Source organism: Bufo bufo, chromosome 2 (assembly GCF_905171765.1).
Source record: "Bufo bufo chromosome 2, aBufBuf1.1, whole genome shotgun sequence".
NCBI classification, from domain to species: Eukaryota; Metazoa; Chordata; class Amphibia; order Anura; family Bufonidae; genus Bufo; species Bufo bufo.
Window position 1 is genome coordinate 807,977,520 of NC_053390.1, and position 23,600 is coordinate 808,001,119.

A 23,600-nucleotide genomic window follows, 5' to 3' on the forward strand; every position below is an offset into this window, starting at 1 on the left:
TGGTCCCGGCCAAGTACGCTATGGGAGGTACGGGCGTTCATGGGACTGGCCGGCTACTACAGGTGGTTTATACCCAAATTCGCTCATCTGGTCGGCCCGTTAAATGAGTTGCTAAGAGGCACGGCTGGGGGCCCGAAGAAACGCCCCGTCAACTGGGGGCCCCGGCAACAAGAGGCCTTTGAATCGGTGAAAGAGGCGCTGACCAATGCCAGGATCCTGGCTTACGCACGGTTTGATACTCCATTCCTGCTGTATACTGATGGAAGCCTACATGGTCTGGGGGCCGTATTGTCCCAAGTCCAGGATGGACGGGAGAGAGTCATCGCCTATGGGAGCCGGTCCCTAAGAGAGTCAGAACGCAACCCTGATAACTATTGCTCCTTTAAACTGGAACTACTGGCACTGGTGTGGGCCATGACCGGAAGGTTTGCAGAATACCTGACTGGTGCAGAAGTGACCGCGATGCCGGACAACAACCCATTGGCACACCTGGAGAATGCCAAGCTCGGCGCACTCGAGTAAAGATGGTTGGCCCGTCTCTCTAAGTACCAATACCACATCAAGTTCCGGTCCGGTAGGGAGAACGGCAACGCCGATGCACTGTCATGGTCTTACCTTCTTGCTGTTCTCCTTCGTTTGACATGTGCTGGCGGCCATCTTGGTTTCTGGGTTTCTTGTAGCCTCCCACCCTGCGGCTCCTCCTTCCCACTGGGAGGAGCTGGATGCCTAGCTCATATATATAGGAGGTCTGTGGCTTCAGTTCCTTGCTTGGTCCTCCTGTGTTCACATGCTTCTAGACTGCTGCTGCTTCTGGTTCCTGATCCTGGTTTCGTCCGACTACCCTGCTGGTTCCTGATCCTGGTTTCGTCCGACTACCCTGCTGGTTCCTGATGCTGGCTTCGTCTGACTACCCTTCTGGTTCCTGACCCCTGGCTTCGCAAAGACCCTGCTTCGGTTTCGCCATCCGTTTGGACTTTTGCTTTACAGCTTTATTTTCAATAAAGCCTTCTTATTTTCACTTATCCCTTGCTGTACGTCTGGTTCATGGTTCCGTGACATTAGGACCAAGCCATGAATTCTGACGGTACAGGGCCATCCTCGCTACCCACGCTGGTTGCCAGACTTGATCAGCAGGATCACCTGTTGGGTCGGTTCGCTGTGGCGTTGCAAACCCTGCTTGAACGCACGGCTCATTTCGCTCCCGTTGCCGATGGGTCGGTTGTCGCTCCTGGGCCCGCTCCTACTGCTGCTCCGGTTGTTGCGCCAGAGTCTACCCCGACACCTGTTGTTGCACCTGCGGTGTTTCGGGGTATGACCGGTTCTGCCCCTCTTCCACAGCGCTTTGGGGGAGAGCCAACTCAGTGCCGAGGTTTCCTTAACCAGGTGGGCATTTATTTCGAGTTGCTGCCACATGCCTTTCCTACTGAGAGATCAAAGGTGGGCTTCTTGATCTCGCTGCTCTCGGACAAGGCCTTGGCCTGGGCCAGCCCTTTATGGGAGAACAACAATCCGGTGGTTGCCGAGTTTTCCGGTTTTGTTGCTTCTCTTCGGAAGGTATTCGATGTGCCGGCTCGTGCTGCCTCTGCTGCGAAGCTCCTTATGTCCATCAGACAGGGTTCACGATCCGTACCTGAATACGCCATTGAGTTTCGTACCCTGGCAGCAGAGGTGGGCTGGAATAATGAGGCTCTGGTCGCTGCTTTCTCTCATGGTCTCTCGGATGCCTTGAAGGATGAGGTTGCAGCTAAGGACCTACCAGTGGAGCTCGAGTCTCTTATTTCTTTCCTGATTTTGATTGACACCAGACTCAGGGAGAGACCTTCCTTTAAGGAGAGCCTGCGGAGGTTTTCTAACAGATTGGCGCCTACGTTTGCTGTCCCACCCGTGCCTCCCTCTCCTCCCACGCCTCCTGGGGATGACTTGTCTGGGGGTGAACCCATGCAGCTGGGGTTTGCTCGCCTGTCCGAGGGGGAGAGGGTACTCCGGAGACGCGAGGGCCGATGCATGTACTGTGGTCTCGGTGGGCATTTTCGGTTGGCATGTCCGAACCGTCCGGGAAACGCTCGCACCTGAGATCCTGTCGGGGGCAGATCTTGGGTGGAGTCTCCTCGTCCCCGGTTTCCCGTTTTCACAAACCACTGATCACTGTTGTCCTCTCCTGTGTCGGGGGCTCGGTGACGACCCAGGCGTTGGTGGACTCTGGTGCTGGTGGTTTGTTCATTGATAATGTGTTCGCTGCCGCCAATTCCATTCCTCTGCAGGCTCGAGGTTCCCCACTGGCTCTTGAGGCGATAGACGGCAGACCCCTTCTGCCGCCACACGTGACTCATGAGACCCTTCCAGTGGGGATAGCCATTGGTGCCGTTCACAGAGAGTCGGTCTGCCTCCAGGTTATTTCGTCTCCACACTACTCGGTGGTCTTGGGGTACCCCTGGCTCCGGAAGCATAATCCGACTTTCGATTGGAGATCGGCCGAGATCCTCTCGTGGTCACCGCAGTGTGGGGCTAGTTGCATCCATGGGTCTGTCAAGTTGCTGTGTACTTCCTCGGACTCTCTGTTGCCTCCTGAATACGAGGAGTACCGGGATGTATTCGATAAGGTGCGCACGGTTGCCCTACCTCCGCACCGCCCATACGATTGTGCCATAGAGTTACAATCTGGTGCCGTTCCTCCTCGTGGCAAAGTCTATCCACTGTCGGTAGCGGAGAATGAGGCCATGGAGGAGTACGTGAGGGAGGCGCTTTCACGCGGACACATTCGCAAATCCTCGTCCCCGGCAGGGGCTGGATTTTTCTTTGTGAAAAAGAAGGGCGGTGAGTTGAGGCCTTGCATCGATTACAGGGGTCTCAATCGCATCACGATCAAGAACGCTTACCCGATACCCTTGATTTCCGAGCTGTTCGATCGCCTTAAAGGGGCCACGGTCTTTACCAAACTCGACCTGAGGGCGGCATATAACCTGGTAAGGATCAAGGCGGGCGATAAGTGGAAGACCGCGTTTAACACCAGGACCGGTCATTATGAATCCTTGGTTATGCCCTTTGGGTTGTGCAATGCGCCCGCAGTCTTTCATGAATTCATCAACGATGTTTTCCGTGACCTGTTGCAGCAGTGTGTGGTGGTCTATTTGGATGACATCTTGGTAGATTCTGAATCCATGGAGGCCCACATTCTGGATGTCAGACGAGTGTTGCAACGGTTACGAGAGAACAAGCTGTTCGGTAAGCTTGAGAAATGTGAATTTCACCGATCCCAGGTAACCTTCTTAGGTTACATCATTTCCGCTGAGGGGTTCTCCATGGATCCTGAGAAGGTTTCGGCTGTCTTACAGTGGCCCCAGCCCAGTGGTCTTCGTTCCCTGCAGCGCTTTTTGGGCTTCGCCAATTATTATCGGAAGTTCATCAGGGACTTTTCCATGCTAGCCAAGCCTCTCACGGATCTGACCAGGAAGGGCAGTAATTCCCAGGTCTGGCCGCTCGAGGCCATCCGAGCTTTTGAGGCTCTAAAGTCCGCCTTTGTGTCGGCTCCGATTCTGTCGCATCCCAACCCTGGGTTGCCCTTTGTCCTCGAGGTGGACGCGTCTGAGACGGGAGTAGGCGCCCTTCTGTCTCAGCGTAGAACACCAGAGGGTCCTCTGCTTCCTTGTGGGTTTTACTCCCGGAAACTGTCTTCTGCGGAGTGCAACTATCAGATTGGTGACAGGGAGTTATTGGCCATCGTGCAGGCCCTTAAAGAATGGAGGCACTTGCTCGAGGGTTCGGTGGTTCCGGTCCTCATCCTGACGGACCACAAGAATCTGACCTACCTTTCTGAGGCCAAGAGATTGACACCACGTCAGGCCAGATGGGCTCTGTTCTTGTCACGTTTTAATTACGTGGTCTCCTACCTACCCGGTTCCAAGAACATCAGGGCGGATGCCTTATCACGGCAGTACTCCGAGCTGTCCAGGGAGGAGTCGATTCCGACTTCGGTCATACCTCCGAATCAGATCTTGGCCGCCATTCGCACCAGCCTGACCTCTCCCCTGGGTGAGCAGATTTTGGCGGCTCAATCTGGTGCTCCCTCTGGGAGACCCAACGGCAGATGTTTTGTGCCTGAGGAGTTGCGCACTCGGTTGTTGCGAACCTACCATAACTCCAAGACCGCGGGGCATCCTGGAAAGAATCAGCTGTCCTGGGCTGTTTCACGTCTGTTCTGGTGGCCTTCCCTACGTTCCGACATCGCCGCATATGTAGTGGCATGCTCCGTTTGTGCCCAGAGTAAGTCCCCTCGGCACCTTCCGTTGGGCCTTCTGCAACCCATAGCCACCGGGGAGCGCCCATGGTCACACCTGGGGATGGATTTCATTGTGGACCTCCCTGCATCCCGAGGCCATACGGTCATTCTCATGATTGTGGATCGGTTTTCCAAAATGTGCCACTGTGTTCCTCTCAAGAAGTTACCCTCTGCACAAGAGTTGGCCACGATTTTTGCCAGGGAGGTCTTCCGGTTGCACGGTTTGCCCAAGGAGATTGTGTCGGATCGGGGGAGTCAGTTTGTGTCCAGGTTCTGGCGCGCCTTTTGCTCCCAGTTGGGGATTCATCTCTCCTTCTCCTCGGCCTACCACCCTCAGTCCAATGGGGCCGCAGAACGATCCAATCAGGCCTTGGAGCAATTCCTTCGTTGCTATGTCTCCGATCACCAAGACAATTGGGTTGACCTCCTGCCTTGGGCTGAGTTTGCCAGGAACACGGCGGTGAACTCTTCCTCTGGGACGTCTCCCTTCATGGCCAATTATGGGTTCCAACCTGCCGTGTTACCGGAGGTATTCTCTCCCCAGGATATTCCGGCTGTGGAGGATCACCTTTCCGTCCTACGTGCTTCTTGGGTACTGATCCAGAAGTCCCTTGAGGTCTCTGCGCAGCGTCAGAGACTCCAGGCTGATCGCAGACGAGCGCCTGCTCCTTCCTACCAGGTCGGAGACCGTGTATGGTTGTCCACCTGCAACCTCAACCTTCGAGTGCCCACTCCCAAGCTGGCGCCTCGCTTTGTTGGTCCCTTCCGAGTGCTTCGCAGGGTAAACCCGGTAGCCTATGCCCTTGCGCTTCCTCCTGGCATGCGGATCTCCAACGTGTTTCATGTCTCCCTGTTGAAGCCACTGGTGTGTAATCGTTTCACTTCCTCGGTTCCTCGGCCTCGTCCGGTCCAAGTGGGTAATCGTGAGGAGTATGAGGTGAGCAATATCCTGGACTCACGCCTGGTCCGCGGTCGGGTGCAGTTTTTGGTCCATTGGCGTGGTTATGGTCCAGAGGAGCGTTCCTGGGTTCCCTCCGCAGATGTCCATGCTCCTGCCTTGCTCTGAGCCTTCCACGCACGCTTCCCTCAGAAACCGTTCTTTACTCCGCGGAGGAGGGGCCCTTGAGGGGGAGGTACTGTCATGGTCTTACCTTCTTGCTGTTCTCCTTCGTTTGACATGTGCTGGCGGCCATCTTGGTTTCTGGGTTTCTTGTAGCCTCCCACCCTGCGGCTCCTCCTTCCCACTGGGAGGAGCTGGATGCCTAGCTCATATATATAGGAGGTCTGTGGCTTCAGTTCCTTGCTTGGTCCTCCTGTGTTCACATGCTTCTAGACTGCTGCTGCTTCTGGTTCCTGATCCTGGTTTCGTCCGACTACCCTGCTGGTTCCTGATCCTGGTTTCGTCCGACTACCCTGCTGGTTCCTGATCCTGGCTTCGTCTGACTACCCTTCTGGTTCCTGACCCCTGGCTTCGCAAAGACCCTGCTTCGGTTTCGCCATCCGTTTGGACTTTTGCTTTACAGCTTTATTTTCAATAAAGCCTTCTTATTTTCACTTATCCCTTTTTGTACGTCTGGTTCATGGTTCCGTGACATGCACTCTCTCGAGTTCAAGTAGGACAGTCGACTCAGAGAGCCGATGAGGAGTTAGAGGATACTGAAACTCATGACCTTGGTCGCTTACCTCTGTTCCCGGATGTGGCACATTCAAGTGGGGTGGCATCTGGAATGACGCTGGTGCTGGGGAAAACGTTGACTGATTGGGAGAGAGTCCAGGATAGCTTCCGGGATTTGTGGAAAGTGAAAGAATGGGTTCGGAGCAAGATCTGGCCTCGGCCAGAAGAACGAGCCCTCCTGGCCCCAGAGTGTCAAAAGTTGTTAAGACAGTGGGACAAGCTGACAATTAGTCAGGGCCTCCTGTGCCGGATCATATACTTACAGTCAGAGCTGCAGTACCTGCAACAGATTGTTATTCCCATGTCGTTGGGACCGGAGGCCGCCAGGGAAGCTCATGAAAAGGGAGCTCATTTTGGGAGCGACAAAACGTTCAAGTGGCTCCAACGGCTGGTATACTGTCCAGATCTGGCCGACATGGTGGCCGCGGCATGTCTTAAGTGTCGCTCCTGTGGGTTGAGTAAAAGTACTGAGCAGCGGGCTCCTGCGCAGACCATCCGCACCTCAGCGCCCCAAGAACTTCTGATGATCGATTATGTACAGATTGGATATTCTACCTCAGGACACTCGTACTGTCTAGTCATGACAGATCACTTTACCAAGTATGCGGTGGCTGTGCCCACAAGAGACCAAACCGCAGAGGCGGCTGCCGAAGCTGTCTGTAAACACTTTATACTGGTGTTCAGGTGTCCACGGAGGATACATTCTGACCAGGGAGCATGCTTTCAGGGTACTCTAATGAATGAACTGTACCAACTGTATGGGATTGAACGCTCCCGAACCACTCCATATCACCCACAAGGAAACGGGGCGTTGAAACGCTTCAATCGCACCTTGCATCAGATGCTGCGGACTCTGGAAGACAGTCAGAAAGCCCAGTGGCCCGCGTACCTACCTGAGTTGATGTGGGCCTATAACAAAAGAGTACACAGTACCACCAGATACTCTCCACATATGCTCATGTTTTGACGAGCCGGACGGGAGATTGAAGATCTCCACATGCCTAACCCGATGGAGCCCTCACCGAGAAGTACCACCGCTTGGGTGCAGGAGCACCGCCGCCGGCTGAGAGCGGTCCACAAGGTTGTGGGGGAGCGCCTGGGACACATGGTACACCCTAATGCAAGATCAGTGCAGAAAGATGGGTTTGTCCCTGGTGATCGGGTGATGGTCAAAGCCAAACGGCCGTCAGGGAAGTTGCATGGATGGTGGGAGGCAGTTCCATAAACGGTGAAGAGAAGGGTAGACCCCGCTATTCCGGTCTATGAGGTAGAGCCAGTAGGGACCCTCATGGAACTTACACTGTAATATGTTGAGACGTTGCAATTTTGATGAACCGGTGTGCGTAGAGGGGGTGCCTCCTCACGCTCAGGGTATGGAGGAAAGTCCCTCAGATGAGGAAGAGAAGGAATGGTGGGTTGTCCCTGCCCAAGTGTCCACAGAGGTTCCGGCCGTGGCAGGTTTGCCACCCAGATGCAATGCTGAGCAATCAACAGCTCCTCTCTTGTCAAATATGCCTGATGTCCCCAGTGTTTCTGAAACCCTTAATCTGAGAAGGTCAGCGAGGCCCAATGCTGGTGTGCCTCCACAGCGCTATGCCCAGGATGAGTTTGTATGGGGAGAGTTGCCATTTTCGACAACTTCTAGTGGGGTGGCAGGTGAGATTGTGAATCAGCTCTGCTTGTATAAGGTTTAAGTTTAAAGTGTACTTAAACTGTCATTTGGCAATCCGGGCACTAGAGGCCACTGTTTTGCAGCTACAACCAGCACACTCTGGGATTTGCATATGTAAAGTAGGTGATGACTCATGCTGCTTGTGAGTGAACCAGGAAGTGTTGATCTGACATGGTAGAAGGATTGTGCTGTGAGGGACTGAATCCGATTCCATCCTGGCTTGCAGATGTCCGGCAGTGAATGGACACTCAAAGGAAGGAGAGTAGCTGTCGTCTCCTTACTGAATCCAGCTCTTTGAAAGAGAGGTTGTCCCAGGAAGACCAGTTTCAGTGTGTGGACAGAAAGCCTCATCATCAAGCAAGGCCGCACGGTTGCTGAGAGCTTGGTGGCCATCCCGGGTAAGCGGCATCCTAGGCCCCAGAACGGACGAAGGTCAGTACACCCGTTTACTCCATGCTTTACACTAGTGGCGCCTGAAAAACAGAGACTAAGCCTAGGCCTGAAACTAGATAGCTAGTTAGGGTTGTGTTATTGCCAGATTGTTCGGGACTGTTCTGCGGCACAGTATTGACGTTGCAGGCTCTGCTGTGTCTGCCATCGGCTAAGTCAGTCCTCTGTAGCGGCACAGCACGACTTGCAGGCTCTGCTGTGTCTGCCATCGGCTAGGCCTGTCCAGTGGGCAGGGACATTGACTGTGAGTCCGGGATATAGCGTTTTCTATGCGTATTTGTATTGTTTTGGTTATGCCTGTGTTATTACTTTTTGCCTAAGTAAAGTTTCTGTGCTTGCATATTAAGCTGGTGTCAGTGTCGCTTTCCTTGTCTGTGACTTCGCTGTATCCTGGGGAACCCACCCCGGTACACAGCTTAACTACTGGGCTTTTGACAGGAAAACATTCAGGACACCCTGCTGGACACTCTCGTCAAATTGCTGCTCAAAATATCCCTATTCCGCATTTTTATTTTATTTTTGTTGCGCCATTTTTCCCTCTTCACCCCCTTCTCAAGTTGTCTGGAACTTTAAATTCAAAAGTTATGTAACGTTCAAGCTATGTACCCAGAAGGACATTTTCTGTCCCTGTTTTATGCAATACTCATGTTTACAATACCGGAACTTTTTGCACTCAATATTGAGTTGGACTTTGCCCCAATGGACTTTGCTTTGACTGTATTATTTACTTACGAATCACCGCCCATTTTGTCACCGTCATGCAAAGAAGAGTACAACACCCATTTTCCCTTCTTGCACCATGAGAACTAAGAAAAGTACTAATATGTGATATTTTGATATGTGTATTTTTATGCAAACTTTTTATTGCAGTGCATTAATATTACTATGCAATGTTGAAATGGAGATACAGTATATCTATATATGTGTGTGGCGCATGTTTTTGGTGTTTTTCAGGTGACGGCATGGAGATCCACAGCATCTAGCAAGTCTAAAGTCGAGGTCGACTTTCCTTAAAGCAGTGGGGAATGTGCTGTCCCACTCCAGGTGGATGTGAACACTCCAAAATTTTTGTGCCATCCTATGTCATTTTGCACTATTTATTGTATTTTCCTTTGTCAATGCTTTTAAATTCCCATTTCAGGCTGGTTCAATGCACTACACATATCCACCTCTAGGTGTCACTTTAACACAATTTATATAGGTCAGACACAGAAAATTAGACAGTTTAGGACTGAGGAGTTAGGAGGAGAAGAGAGGAGCCACACTTGGGCCTAGCCCAGCAAGTGAAGCTACTTCAATCTTTGTAGTCCAAGACTAGGACTTATTGATCCTTTACTGTAATACCCCTTCCAGGGACCCTTCCGAGGTTTAAGAAAATAATTGCTGTATCTTGTGCAACCTTTTCAAAGAATGGAGCAGAGAGTTTGCCTGCCATGAGGGAGACCATCCTTGGGTTGCTGAATTACTGAAGAACTGAATATTGCTGAATTGCTAAGTGCAGAATAGAACTTACAAAGGATCCAAACTATTATTGAAAGGCTGAGTAACCAGAGCAAGATAAGGAACTAAGTACAAGTAAGATCATCATTCCTATACAGTTGAGCTGGAACCTACATATACCACCTCACTGAGCCTGTTATTGGGATTTACAGCTTTAACATCTGTATTTATGACAAAGTGCTGCTATACTTATTGCAAGACTACAGTTTACAAGTAGGGATGAGCAGTTCGGGTTCGTACCGAATTTTGGGGTGTTCGTGACACGGACCCGAACCCGAACATTTTCGTAAAAGTCCGGGTTCAGGGTTCGGCGCTTTCTTGGAGCTTTTTGAAAGGCTGCAAAGAAGCCAATCAACAAGCGTCATACTACTTGCCCCAAGAGGACATCACAGCTATGCCTACTATTGGCATGGCTGTGATTGGCCAGTGCAGCATGTGACCCAGTCTCTATTTAAGCTGGAGTCACGTAGCGCCGCACGTCACTCTGCTCTGATCAGTGTAGGGATAGGATGCAGCTGCTGCTGTTAGGGCCAGATTAGGCAGGGATTTACTTACTGAAGTGATCGATGTACAGCTGTGTATCATTCAACCTCTGCTATTCAATTGCTCACTGTTTTAAGGCTGCCCAGATTGTTTTTCAGTCACTTTTTTCTGGGGTGATTTGCGGCCATTTTGTGTCTTGTGGTGCGCCAGCACAAGCTGCCACCAAGTACATTTAACCATCAATAGTGTGTTGTTGTTTTTTTTTTGCTATATCCTACATCAGGGGCTTGGCTGTGCTTCCTATTTTATTGAGGGGTGAAATACAATTGCCAAAATAGCAGTACCCTAAATTTGGTGTTTCAGCTGTGGCTAGCCAATTGCAATACTGTCTGCTGTCTGGCAAAGGATATATTTCTTTCTGGGTTGAAATACAATTCCCAACTTAGCAATTCCCTAAATCAGTGGTTTCTGTTGAATCAGGCCAAGTTTAAATCTATCCATAAAAGGGTATATTAGATTGAAGGTGCGGATAGGGTCATTCTCAATAACTTCAAACGCTACCGTGCATCTCCAATTCTAATTCTGTCCGTAAACGTATACCTGTCATCCACCGCCTAAATACTAGGCCTACAATTTATATTCAGCTAAATCTGTCGTTACTGCTGTGCCTGGCAAAGTTATTTAGTGTCCGCCAAAGCACAGTTTTTGTTCTGGGTTGAAATACAATTCTCAACTTAGCAATTCCCTAAATCAGTGGTTTCTGCTGTGTCAGGCTAAGTTTAAATCTATCCATAAAAGGGTATATTAGATTGAAGGTGCGGATAGGGTCATTCTCAATAACTTCAAACGCTACCGTGCATCTCCAATTCTAATTCTGTCCGTAAACGTATACCGGTCATCCACCGCCTAAATACTAGGCCTACAATTTATATTCAGCTAAATCTGTGGTTACTGCTGTGTCTGTATTAGTGTAATACTGTACCTAAGTAGATAGCCAGATAGTGTTAGGTGCCTGTAAAAAACGGCCTGAATTTGAATTCAATACATTGGGCCAAATAATTTTTTTCTTATTGTGGTGAACGGTAACAATGAGGAAAACATCTAGTAAGGGACGCGGTCATTGTGGTGGTGGTGTTAGTGGACCCTCTGGTGCTGGGAGAGGACGTGGCCGTTCTGCCACAGCCACACGTCCTAGTGTACCAACTACCTCAGGTCCCAGTAGACGCCAGAATTTACAGCGATATTTGGTGGGGCCCAATGCCGTTCTAAGGATGGTAAGGCCTGAGCAGGTACAGGCATTAGTCAATTGGGTGGCCGACAGTGGATCCAGCACGTTCACATTATCTCACACCCAGTCTTCTGCAGAAAGCACACAGATGGCGCCTGAAAACCAAGCCCATAAGTCTGTCATATCACCCCCATGCATATCAGGGAAACTGTCTGAGCCTCAAGTTATGCAGCAGTCTCTTATGCTGTTTGAAGACTCTGCTGGCAGGGTTTCCCAAGGGCATCCACCTAGCCCTTCCCCAGCGGTGGAAGACATAGAATGCACTGACACACAACCACTTATGTTTCCTGATGATGAGGACATGGGAATACCACCTCAGCACGTCTCTGATGATGAAACACAGGTGCCAACTGCTGCGTCTTTCAGCAGTGTGCAGACTGAACAGGAGGTCAGGGAGGAAGACTGGGTAGAAGACGATGCAGGGGACGATGAGGTCCTAGACCCCACATGGAATGAAGGTCGTGCCACTGACTTTCAGAGTTCGGAGGAAGAGGCAGTGGTGAGACCGAGCCAACAGTGTAGCAAAATAGGGAGCAGTGGGCAAAGCAGAACACCCACCACCAAGAGAGTCCGCCTGCTACTGGCCACCGCCATCTGGGACCGAGCACCCCAAAGGCAGCTTCAAGGAGTTCCCTGGCGTGGCAGTTCTTCAAACAATGTGCTGACGACAAGACCCGAGTGGTTTGCACGCTGTGCCATCAGAGCCTGAAGCGAGGCATTAACGTTCTGAACCTTAGCACAACCTGCATGACCAGGCACCTGCATGCAAAGCATTAACTGCAGTGGAGTAAACACCTTAAAAACAAGGAACTCACTCAGGCTCCCCCTGCTACCTCTTCTGCTGCTGCCTCGGCCTCTTCCTCCGCCTCTGGAGGAACGTTGGCACCTGCCGCCAGCAAACAGAGGATGTACCACCAACACTACCACCTCCGTCACCAAGCATCTCAACCATGTCACACGGCAGCGTTCAGCTCTCCATCTCACAAACATTTGAGAGAAAGCGTATAATTCCCACCTAGCCACCCTCGATCACTGGCCCTGAATGCCAGCATTTCTAAACTACTGGCCTATGAAATGCTGTCATTCAGGCTGGTGGACACGGACAGCTTCAAACAGCTCATGTCGCTTGCTGTCCCACAGTATGTTGTTCCCAGCCGCCACTACTTCTCCAAGAGAGCCGTGCCTTCCCTGCACAACCAAGTATCCGATAAAATCAAGTGTGCACTGGGGAACGCCATCTGTGGCAAGGTCCACCTAACCACAGATACGTGGACCAGTAAGCATGGCCAGGGACGCTATATCTCCCTAACTGCACACTGGGTAAATGTAGTGGCGGCTGGGCCCCAGGCGGAGAGCAGTTTGGCGCACGTCCTTCCGCCGCCAAGGATCGCAGGGCAACATTGTTTGCCTCCTGTAGCCTCCTCCTCCTACTCGGCTTCCTCCTCCTCTTCTTCCACCTGCTCATCCAGTCAGCCACACACCTTCACCACTAACTTCAGCACAGCCCGGGGTAAACGTCAGCAGGCCGTTCTGAAACTCATATGTTTGGGGGACAGGCCCCACACCGCGCAGGAGTTGTGGCGGGGTATTGAATAACAGACCGACGAGTGGTTGCTGCCGGTGAGCCTCAAGCCCGGCCTGGTGGTGTGCGATAATGGACGAAATCTCGACGCAGCTCTGGGACTTGCCTTGCCCTCCAGGGTTGATGTTCCTGGAGGGAAACGCCAAATGGAAAAGGATTTAGGAAGACTAGAAGAATGGTCAGAACTCTGGAAACTGAAATTTAATGTGGATAAGTGCAAGATAATGCACCTGGGGCGTAAAAACCCAAGGGCAGAATATAGAATATTTGACACAGTCCTGACCTCAGTATCTGAGGAAAGGGATTTAGGAGTAATTATTTCAGAAGACTTAAAGGTGGGAAGACAATGTAATAGAGCAGCACGAAATGCCAGCAGAATGCTTGGATGTATAGGGAGAGGTATAAGCAGTAGAAAGAGTGAAGTGCTTATGCCGCTGTACAGAACACTGGTGAGACCTCACTTGGAGTATTGTGCGCAGTACTGGAGGCCATATCTCCAGAAGGATATAGATACTCTAGAGAGAGTTCAGAGAAGAGCTACTAAACTAGTACATGGATTGCAGGATAAAACTTACCAGGAAAGGTTAAAGGACCTTAATATGTATAGCTTGGAAGAAAGAAGAGACAGAGGGGATATGATAGAAACTTTTAAATACATAAAGGGAATCAACTCGGTAAAGGAAGAGAGCATATTTAAAAGAAGAAAAACTACCACAAGAGGACACAGTTTTAAATTAGAGGGGCAAAGGTTTAAAAGTAATATAAGGAAGTATTACTTTACTGAGAGAGTAGTGGATGCATGGAATAGCCTTCCTGCAGAAGTCGTAGCTGCAAATACAGTGAAGGGGTTTAAGCATGCATGGGATAGGCATAAGGCCATCCTTCATATAAGATAGGGCCGGGGGCTATCCATAGTATTCAGTATATTGGGCAGACTAGATGGGCCAAATGGTTCTTATCTGCCGACACATTCTATGTTTCTATGTTTCTATGTGGTGCAGAAGTTAATTCACAACTACCCCGACATGTCAGAGCTGCTGCATAAAGTACGGTCCGTCTGTGCGCGCTTCCGGCGTTCACATCCTGCCGCTGCTCGCCTGTCTGCGCTACAGCGTAACTTCGGCCTTCCCGCTCACCGCCTCATATGCGACGTGCCCACCAGGTGGAACTCCACCTTGCACATGCTGGACAGACTGTGCGAGCAGCAGCAGGCCATAGTGGAGTTTCAGCTGCAGCACGCACGGGTCAGTCGCACTGAGGAACAGCACCACTACACCACCAATGACTGGGCCTCCATGCGAGACCTGTGTGCCCTGTTGCGCTGTTTCGAGTACTCCACCCACATGGCCAGTGGCGATGACGCCATTATTAGCGTTACAATACCACTTCTATGTCTCCTTGAGAAAACACTTAGGGCGATGATGGAAGAGGAGGTGGCCCAGGAGGAGGAGGAGGAGGAAGAGGGGTCATTTTTAGCACTTTCAGGCCAGTCTCTTAGAAGTGACTCAGAGGGAGGTTTTTTGCAACAGCAGAGGCCAGGTACAAATGTGGCCAGACAGGGCCCACTACTGGAGGAGGAGGAGGACAAGGATGAGGAGGAGGTAGAGGAGGATGAGGATGAAGCATGTTCACAGCGGGGTGGCACCCAATACAGCTCGGGCCCATCACTGGTGCGTGGCTGGGGGGAAACGCAGGACGATGACGATACGCCTCCCCCAGAGGACAGCTTGTTCTTACCTCTGGGCAGCCTGGCACACATGAGCGACTACATGCTGCAGTGCCTGGGCAACGACAGCAGAGTTGCCAACATCTTAACGTGTGCAGACTACTGGGTTGTCACCCTGCTGGATCCCCGGTACAAAGCGCACATTGGTAGATGCGCTACTGAGAGCATTCCCAAATGTCACAGGGGAACAAGTGGAAGCCCAAGGCGAAGGCAGAGGAGGAGCAAGAGGTCGCCAACGCAGCTGTGTCACGGCCAGCTCCTCTGAGGGCAGGGTTAGCATGGCAGAGATGTGGAAAAGTTTTGTCACCATGCCACAGCTAACTGCACCACCACCTGATACGGAACGTATTAGCAGGAGACAAAATTTCACTAACATGGTGGAACAGTACGTGTGCACACCCCTCCATGTACTGACTGATGGTTCGGCCCCATTCAACTTCTGGGTCTCCAAATTGTCCACGTGGCCAGAGCTAGCCTTTTATGCCTTGGAGGTGCTGGCCTGCCCGGCGGCCAGCGTTTTGTCTGAACGTGTATTCAGCACGGCAGGGGGCGTCATTACAGACAAACGCAGCCGCCTGTCTACAGCCAATGTGGACGAGCTGACGTTCATAAAAATGAACCAAGCATGGATCCCACAGGACCTGTCCATCCCTTGTGCAGATTAGACATTTATAACTACCTCCCCTTAACCATATATTATTGTACTCCAGGGCACTTCCTCATTCAATCCTCTTTTTATTTTCATTTTACCATTATATTGCGGGGCAACCCAAAGTTGAATGAACCTCTCCTCTGTCTGGGTGCCGGGGCCTAAAAATATCTGACAGTGGCCTGTTCCAGTGTTGGGTGACATGAAGCCTGATTCTCTGCTATGACATGAAGCCTGAATCTCTGCTATGGGACCTCTCTCCTCTGTCTGGGTGCCGGGGCCTAAAAATATCTGACAATGGCCTGTTCCAGTGGTGGGTGACATGAAGCATGATTCTCTGCTACGACATGAAGCATGATTCTCTGCTATGGGACCTCTCTCCTCTGTCTGGGTGCCGGGGCCTAAACATATCTGACAGTGGCCTGTTCCAGTGTTGGGTAACATGAAGCATGAATCTCTGCTATGACATGAAGCCTGATTCTCTGCTATGAAACCTCTCTCCTCTGTCTGGGTGCAGGGGCCTAAACATATCTGACAGTGGCCTGTTCCAGTGGTGGGTGACATGAAGCCTGATTCTCTGCTATGACATGAAGCCTGATTCTCTGCTATGGGACCTCTCTCCTCTGTCTGGGTGCCGGGGCCTAAAAATATCTGACAATGGCCTGTTCCAGTGGTGGGTGACATGAAGCATGATTCTCTGCTATGACATGAAGCCTGAATCTCTGCTATGGGACCTCTCTCCTCTGTCTGGGTGCCGGGGCCTAAAAATATCTGACAATGGCCTGTTCCAATGTTCGGTGACATGAAGCCTGATTCCCTGCTATGACATGAAGCCTGATTCTCTGCTATGCGACCTTTCTCCTCTGTCTGGGTGCCGAGGCCTAAACATATCTGACAGTGGCCTGTGCCAGTGTTGGGTGACATGAAGCATGATTCTCTGCTATGACATGAAGCCTGATTCTCTGCTATGTGACCTCTCTCCTCTTTCTGGGTGCTGGGGCCTAAAAATTTATGACAGTGGCCGGTTCCAGTGTTGGGTGACATGAAGCCTGATTCTCTGCTATGACATGAAGCCTGAATCTCTGTTATGTGACCTTTCTCCTCTCTCTGGGTGCCGGGGCCTAAAAATATCTGACAATGGCCTGTTCCAGTGGTGGGTGACAAGAAGCCTAATTCTCTGCTATGACATGAAGCCTGAATCTCTGCTATGGGACCTCTCTCCTCTGTCTGGGTGCCGGGGCCTAAACATATCTGACAATGGTCTGTTCCAGCGGTGGGTGACATGAAGCATGATTCTCTGCTATGACATGAAGCCTGATTCTCTGCTATGGGACCTCTCTCCTCTGTCTGGGTGCCGGGGCCTAAAAATATCTGACAGTGGCCGGTTCCAGTGTTGGGTGACATGAAGCCTGATTCTCTGCTATGACATGAAGCCTGAATCTCTGTTATGTGACCTCTCTCCTCTCTCTGGGTGCCGGGGCCTAAAAATATCTGACAATGGCCTGTTCCAGTGGTGGGTGACAAGAAGCCTGATTCTCTGCTATGACATGAAGCCTGAATCTCTGCTATGTGACCTCTCTCCTCTTTCTGGGTGCTGGGGCCTAAAAATTTATGACAGTGGCCGGTTCCAGTGTTGGGTGATATGAAGCCTGATTCTCTGCTATGACATGAAGCCTGAATCTCTGTTATGCGACCTTTCTCCTCTCTCTGGGTGTCGGGGCCTAAAAATATCTGACAGTGGCCTGTTCCAGTGTTGGGTGACATGAAGCCTGATTCTCTGCTATAACATAAGGCCTGAATCTCTGCTATGGGACCTCTCTCCTCTGTCTGGGTGCCGGGGCCTAAAAATATCTGACAATAGCCTGTTCCAGTGGTGGGTGACATGAAGCCTGATTCCCTGCTATGACATGAAGCCTGATTCTCTGCTATGCGACCTTTCTCCTCTGTCTGGGTGCCGGGGCCTAAACATATCTGACAGTGGCCTGTGCCAGTGTTGGGTGACATGAAGCATGATTCTCTGCTATGACATGAAGCCTGATTCTCTGCTATGTGAGCTCTCTCCTCTTTCTGGGTGCTGGGGCCTAAAAATTTTTGACAGTGTCCGGTTCCAGTGTTGGGTGACATGAAGCCTGATTCTCTGCTATGACATGAAGCCTGAATCTCTGTTATGTGACCTCTCTCCTCTCTCTGGGTGCCGGGGCCTAAAAATATCTGACAATGGCCTGTTCCAGTGGTGGGTGACAAGAAGCCTGATTCTCTGCTATGACATGAAGCCTGAATCTCTGCTATGGGACCTCTCTCCTCTGTCTGGGTGCTGGGGCCTAAACATATCTGACAATGGTCTGTTCCAGCGGTGGGTGACATGAAGCATGATTCTCTGCTATGACATGAAGCCTGATTCTCTGCTATGGGACCTCTCTCCTCTGTCTGGGTGCCGGGGCCTAAAAATATCTGACAGTGGCCTGTTCCAGTGTTGGGTGACATGAAGCCTGATTCTCTGCTATGACATGAGGCATGAATCTCTGCTATGGGACCTCTCTCCTCTGTCTGGGTGCCGGGGCCTAAAAATATCTGACAATAGCCTGTTCCAGTGGTGGGTGACATGAAGCCTGATTCTCTGCTATGACATGAAGCCTGAATCTCTGCTATGGGACCTCTCTCCTCTGTCTGGGTGCTGGGGCCTAAACATATCTGACAATGGTCTGTTCCAGCGGTGGGTGACATGAAGCCTGATTCTCTGCTATGACATGAGGCCTGAATCTCTGCTATGGGACCTCTCTCCTCTGTCTGGGTGCCGGGGCCTAAAAATATCTGACAATAGCCTGTTCCAGTGTTGGGTGACATGAAGCCTGATTCTCTGCTATGACATGAGGCCTGAATCTCTGCTATGGGACCTCTCTCCTCTGTCTGGGTGCCGGGGCCTAAACATATCTGACATTGGCCTGTGCCAGTGTTGGGTGACATGAAGCATGATTCTCTGCTATGACATGAAGCCTGATTCTCTGCTATGGGACCTCTCTCCTCTTTCTGGGTGCTGGGGCCTAAAAATATCTGACAGTGGCCTGTTCCAGCGGTGGGTGACATGAAGCATGATTCTCTGCTATGACATGAAGCCTGATTCTCTGCTATAGGACCTCTCTCCTCTGTCTGGGTGCCGGGGCCTAAAAATATCTGACAGTGGCCTGTTCCAGTGTTGGGTGACATGAAGCCTGATTCTCTGCTATGACATGAGGCCTGAATCTCTGCTATGGGACCCCTCTCCTCTGTCTGGGTGCCGGGGCCTAAAAATATGTGACAATAGCCTGTTCCAGTGGTGGGTGACATGAAGCCTGATTCTCTGCTATGACATGAAGCCTGATTCTCTGCTATGCGACCTCTCTCCTCTGTCTGGGTGCCGGGGCCTAAACATATCTGACATTGGCCTGTGCCAGTGTTGGGTGACATGAAGCATGATTCTCTGCTATGACATGAAGCCTGATTGTCTGCTTTGGGACCTCTCTCCTCTTTCTGGGTGCCGGGGCCTAAAAATATCTGACAGTGGCCTGTTCCAGTGTTGGGTGACATGAAGCCTGATTCTCTGCTATTACATGAAGCCTGAATCTCTGTTATGGGACCTCTCTCCTCTGTCTGGGTGCCGGGGCCTAAAAATATCTGACAATGGCCTGTTCCAGTGGTGGGTGACATGAAGCCTGATTCTCTGCTATGACATGAAGCCAGATTCTCTGCTATGGGACCTCTCTCCTCTGTCTGGGTGCCGGGGACTAAAAATATCTGACAATGGCCTGTTCCAGCGGTGGGTGACATGAAGCATGATTCTCTGCTATGACATGAAGCCTGATTTTCTGCTATGGGACCTCTCTCCTCTGTCTGGGTGCCGGGGCCTAAAAATATCTGACAGTGGCCTGTTCTAGTGTTGGGTGACATGAAGCCCGATTCTCTGCTATGACATGAAGCCTGAATCTCTGCTATGGGACCTCTCTCCTCTGTCTGGGTGCCGGGGCCTAAAAATATCTGACAATAGCCTGTTCCAGTGGTGGGTGACATGAAGCATGATTCTCTGCTATGACATGAAGCCTGATTCTCTGCTATGGGACCTCTCTCCTCTGTCTGGGTGCCGGGGCCTAAAAATATCTGACAGTGGCCTGTTCCAGTGTTGGGTGACATGAAGCCTGATTCTCTGCTATGACATGAGGCCTGAATCTCTGCTATGGGACCTCTCTCCTCTGTCTGGGTGCCGGGGCCTAAAAATATCTGACAATAGCCTGTTCCAGTGGTGGGTGACATGAAGCCTGATTCTCTGCTATGACATGAAGCCTGATTCTCTGCTATGGGACCTCTCTCCTCTGTCTGGGGGCCGGGGCCTAAACATATCTGACATTGGCCTGTGCCAGTGTTGGGTGACATGAAGCATGATTCTCTGCTATGACATGAAGCCTGATTCTCTGCTATGGGACCTCTCTCCTCTTTCTTGGTGCCGGGGCCTAAAAATATCTGACAGTGGCCTGTTCCAGTGTTGGGTGACATGAAGCCTGATTCTCTGCTATTACATGAAGCCTGAATCTCTGTTATGGGACCTCTCTCCTCTGTCTGGGTGCCGGGGCCTAAAAATATCTGACAATGGCCTGTTCCAGTGGTGGGTGACATGAAGCTTGTTCTCTGCTATGACATGAAGCCTGATTCTCTGCTATGGGACCTCTCTCCTCTGTCTGGGTGCCGGGGACTAAAAATATCTGACAATGGCCTGTTCCAGCGGTGGGTGACATGAAGCATGATTCTCTGCTATGACATGAAGCCTGATTTTCTGCTATGGGACCTCTCTCCTCTGTCTGGGTGCCGGGGCCTAAAAATATCTGACAGTGGCCTGTTCCAGTGTTGGATGACATGAAGCCCGATTCTCTGCTATGACATGAAGCCTGAATCTCTGCTATGGGACCTCTCTCCTCTGTCTGGGTGCCGGGGCCTAAAAATATCTGACAATAGCCTGTTCCAGTGGTGGGTGACATGAAGCATGATTCTCTGCTATGACATGAAGCCTGATTCTCTGCTATGGGACCTCTCTCTAATTGATATTGGTTAATTTTTATTTATTTTATTTTTATTTTTATTCATTTCCCTATCCACATTTGTTTGCAGGGGATTTACCTACATTTTGCTGCCTTTTGCAGCCCTCTAGCCCTTTCCTGGGCTGTTTTACAGCCTTTTTAGTGCCGAAAAGTTTGGGTCCCCATTGACTTCAATGGGGTTCGGGTTCGGGACGAAGTTCGGGTCGAGTTCAGATCCCGAACCCGAACATTTCCGGGAAGTTCGGCCGAACTTCTCGAACCCGAACATCCAGGTGTTCGCTCAACTCTATTTACAAGTAAAGTTCCTGTTTGGTTCAACTACTGCCTCTCTCATCATTCTAATCTATCTCCTAATTGCACCTTACGGTGCTGGCGTCAGGAACACAGGGGCCCAGCCACCAAAGCATCCTAAGCATACCCATTTCCATTAAGGGCAGCTCAACTTCCATCTGGCTGGTGTTCCCTGCAATAGAAAGTGCCCCGGAGGATTTAGTGCTGTCTTCCCCATCAATGCACGCCGTCCCAGGGAGGCTCTGCTAACCATCAGTACCAAAAACTACTACTACCCCCATCAGCCCACCATAGCCTCACGTGTTGCCCCTGTGGTCCTGTCCGCTGCACCGCCATTTTAGGAAAAACTGATTTGTTACCAAAAAACAGAAGAAAATTTGGCTTTGTTGCAAATCAAAGTTTTCCAAAACTTTAGACTGAATTCAGCTTTGAATACTTTGCTTCACTCAACACTACTTACTTCTAATCCAAGGAAATGGGCTCACTCACAATTTTAACATAAATAAAGAATGGGATCAAAACCTTCTCCAAGAGCAACGTCTCCCCACCATCCAGGAGCAATGTGGTGATGAACAATGCTTTTTCCATCACGAAATAACACCATGTTACAAGTAGAGATGAGCTTATCAAAGTTAACAAAGTGGAATTCGATTCGAATTTCAGGAAAAATTTGATTTGCACCAAATCCGAATTTCCTCACGCTTCGTGGTAACGAATTGCATTTTTTCCTAAACTGGCCGCTGCATGTGTTAAGACATGGAGCAGAGAACGAGGGATCACCCACAATGCCATGCATGCAGCCAATCAGCAGCCAGCCAGCCCTGTGATGTCACAGCCCTATAAATAGCCACAGCCATCTTGGATTCTGCCATTTTCCAGTGTACTTAGTGCAGGGAGAGAGGTCTGCAGGCGCTAGGGACAGTGGTAGAAAAGACTTTAAAACTTTTATTTTGCTGTAAAGAAGTTCAGGGAAAGGATAGGGAGGAATCATTCCACAGTATTGAAGCAGAAGAGGATCCCCGGATCCCCCTCTCCATAACAGTGCCATCCACAAGTCCCTATAACAGCGCCATCCACAGATCCCCTCCCCATAACAGTGCCATCCACAGATCCCCTCCATAACAATGCCATCCACAGATCCCCCCCCATAACAGCGCCATCCACAGATCCCCCATAACAGTGTCATCCACAGATCCCCCATAACAGTGTCATCCAGAGATCCCTTCCATAACAGCGCCATCCACAGATCCCCCATAACAGTGTCATCCACAGATTCCGCATTATAGTGTGGCATCCACAAATTACTTTGTTTCTTACACTGTTCACACAATTCTTATGTACAGGATTCGTAGGATTTGAGATTTGAAAGATTTGATATATTCGAGAACCTTTTTGGATTTGGATTCGAAAAAAATTGGATTGGTCCCACCTCTATTCTAAAGCAGTTGTTGGCTTGTATTAGTGGGAAAAAAATGGCTTATTAGCCGTTGTGTGAAGAAGTGCAAAAATTACAGCCCTTTTTTGCATGTATTAGTGGCAAAAATATATATATCATTTGCCTTTCAGCAGTGCAGTTATATGTTCTAAAGCCTTTTGTGGTGTGTATAAGTGGAAAAAAGTAAGGGCCTTTTTACCGTTCAGCGGAGCAGTAATATATTCTAAAGCCCTTTTCTGCGTGTAATAGTGGCTAAAAAAAAGTATTTGCCATTGTGTGGTGAAGTGACAAAATTACAGCCCTTTTTGGCATGTATTAGTGACAAAAAAATATATATTTGCCGTTCAGAGGTGCAGTTATATGTCTAAAGCACTTTTTTGCGTGTATTAGTGGCACAAAAAAAGTATTTGCCGTTGTGTGGTGAACTGAGAAAATGACAGCCCTTTTTTGCGTGTATAAGTTGCAAAAAAATATATATTTGCCGTTCAGTGGTGCAGTTATATGTTCTAAAGCCTTTTATGGCTTGTATAAGTGGAAAAAAGTAAAGGCCGTTTTGCCGTTGAGCGGTGCAGTTATATCTTCTGGTGTGTATTAATGGAAAAACATATATATTATTTGCCGTTTAGCGGTGCAGTTATATGTTCTAAAGCCCTTTTTGGCGTTTATTAGTGGGACAAAAATATATACTATTTGCCGTTTAGCGGTGCAGTTATATGTTCTAAAGACTTTTGTGGAGTGTATAAGTGGAAAAAAGTAAGAGCCTATTTGCCGTTCAGCGGTGCAGTTATACATTCTAAAGCCCTTTTTGGCGTGTATTAGTGGCACAAAAAACAGTATTTGCCGCTGTGTGGTGAAGTGAAAAAATTACAGCCCTTTTTGGCGTGTATTAGTGGCAAAAAAATATATATTATTTGCCGTTTAACAGTACAGTTATATGTTTTAAAGCATTTTTGATGTGTATTAGTGGAAAAAAAATAAGGGCCTATTTGCTGTTCAGTGGTGCAGTTATATGTTCTAAAGCCCTTTTTGGCGTGTATTAGTGGTAAAAAATATATATTATTTGCCATTCAGTAGTGTAGTTATCTGATCTAAAACCTTCTGTGGCATGTATAAGTGAAAAAAAGTAAGAACCTATTTGCTGTTCAGTGGTGCAGTTATATACTCTAAAGCCTTCTTTGGTGTGTATTAGTGGGGGGAAAAGGGCTTATTAGCCGTTGTGTGGTGAAGAGAGAAAAATACAGACTTTTGAGGTTTTTTTTTATTTCCTTTTTATTTATTTTATTTGATTTGAAAGAGAAGTGCCAGGCCCTGCACAGGGGAGTAGCAGAGGCTTAAATGTTTCTAGTGCAGGCACAGGTCGCAGCAGAGTAAGGGGGCGTGGCAGCAGGAGTCACAACGAGAGGCCTGAGCTCCCGGTGTCATCTAGCGGTCGTGTCTTGACCAGCAACCCAGCGGTTCTTGAATGGTTGACTCGGTCATCCACTTCATCCCAAGTGACATCAGACACCCC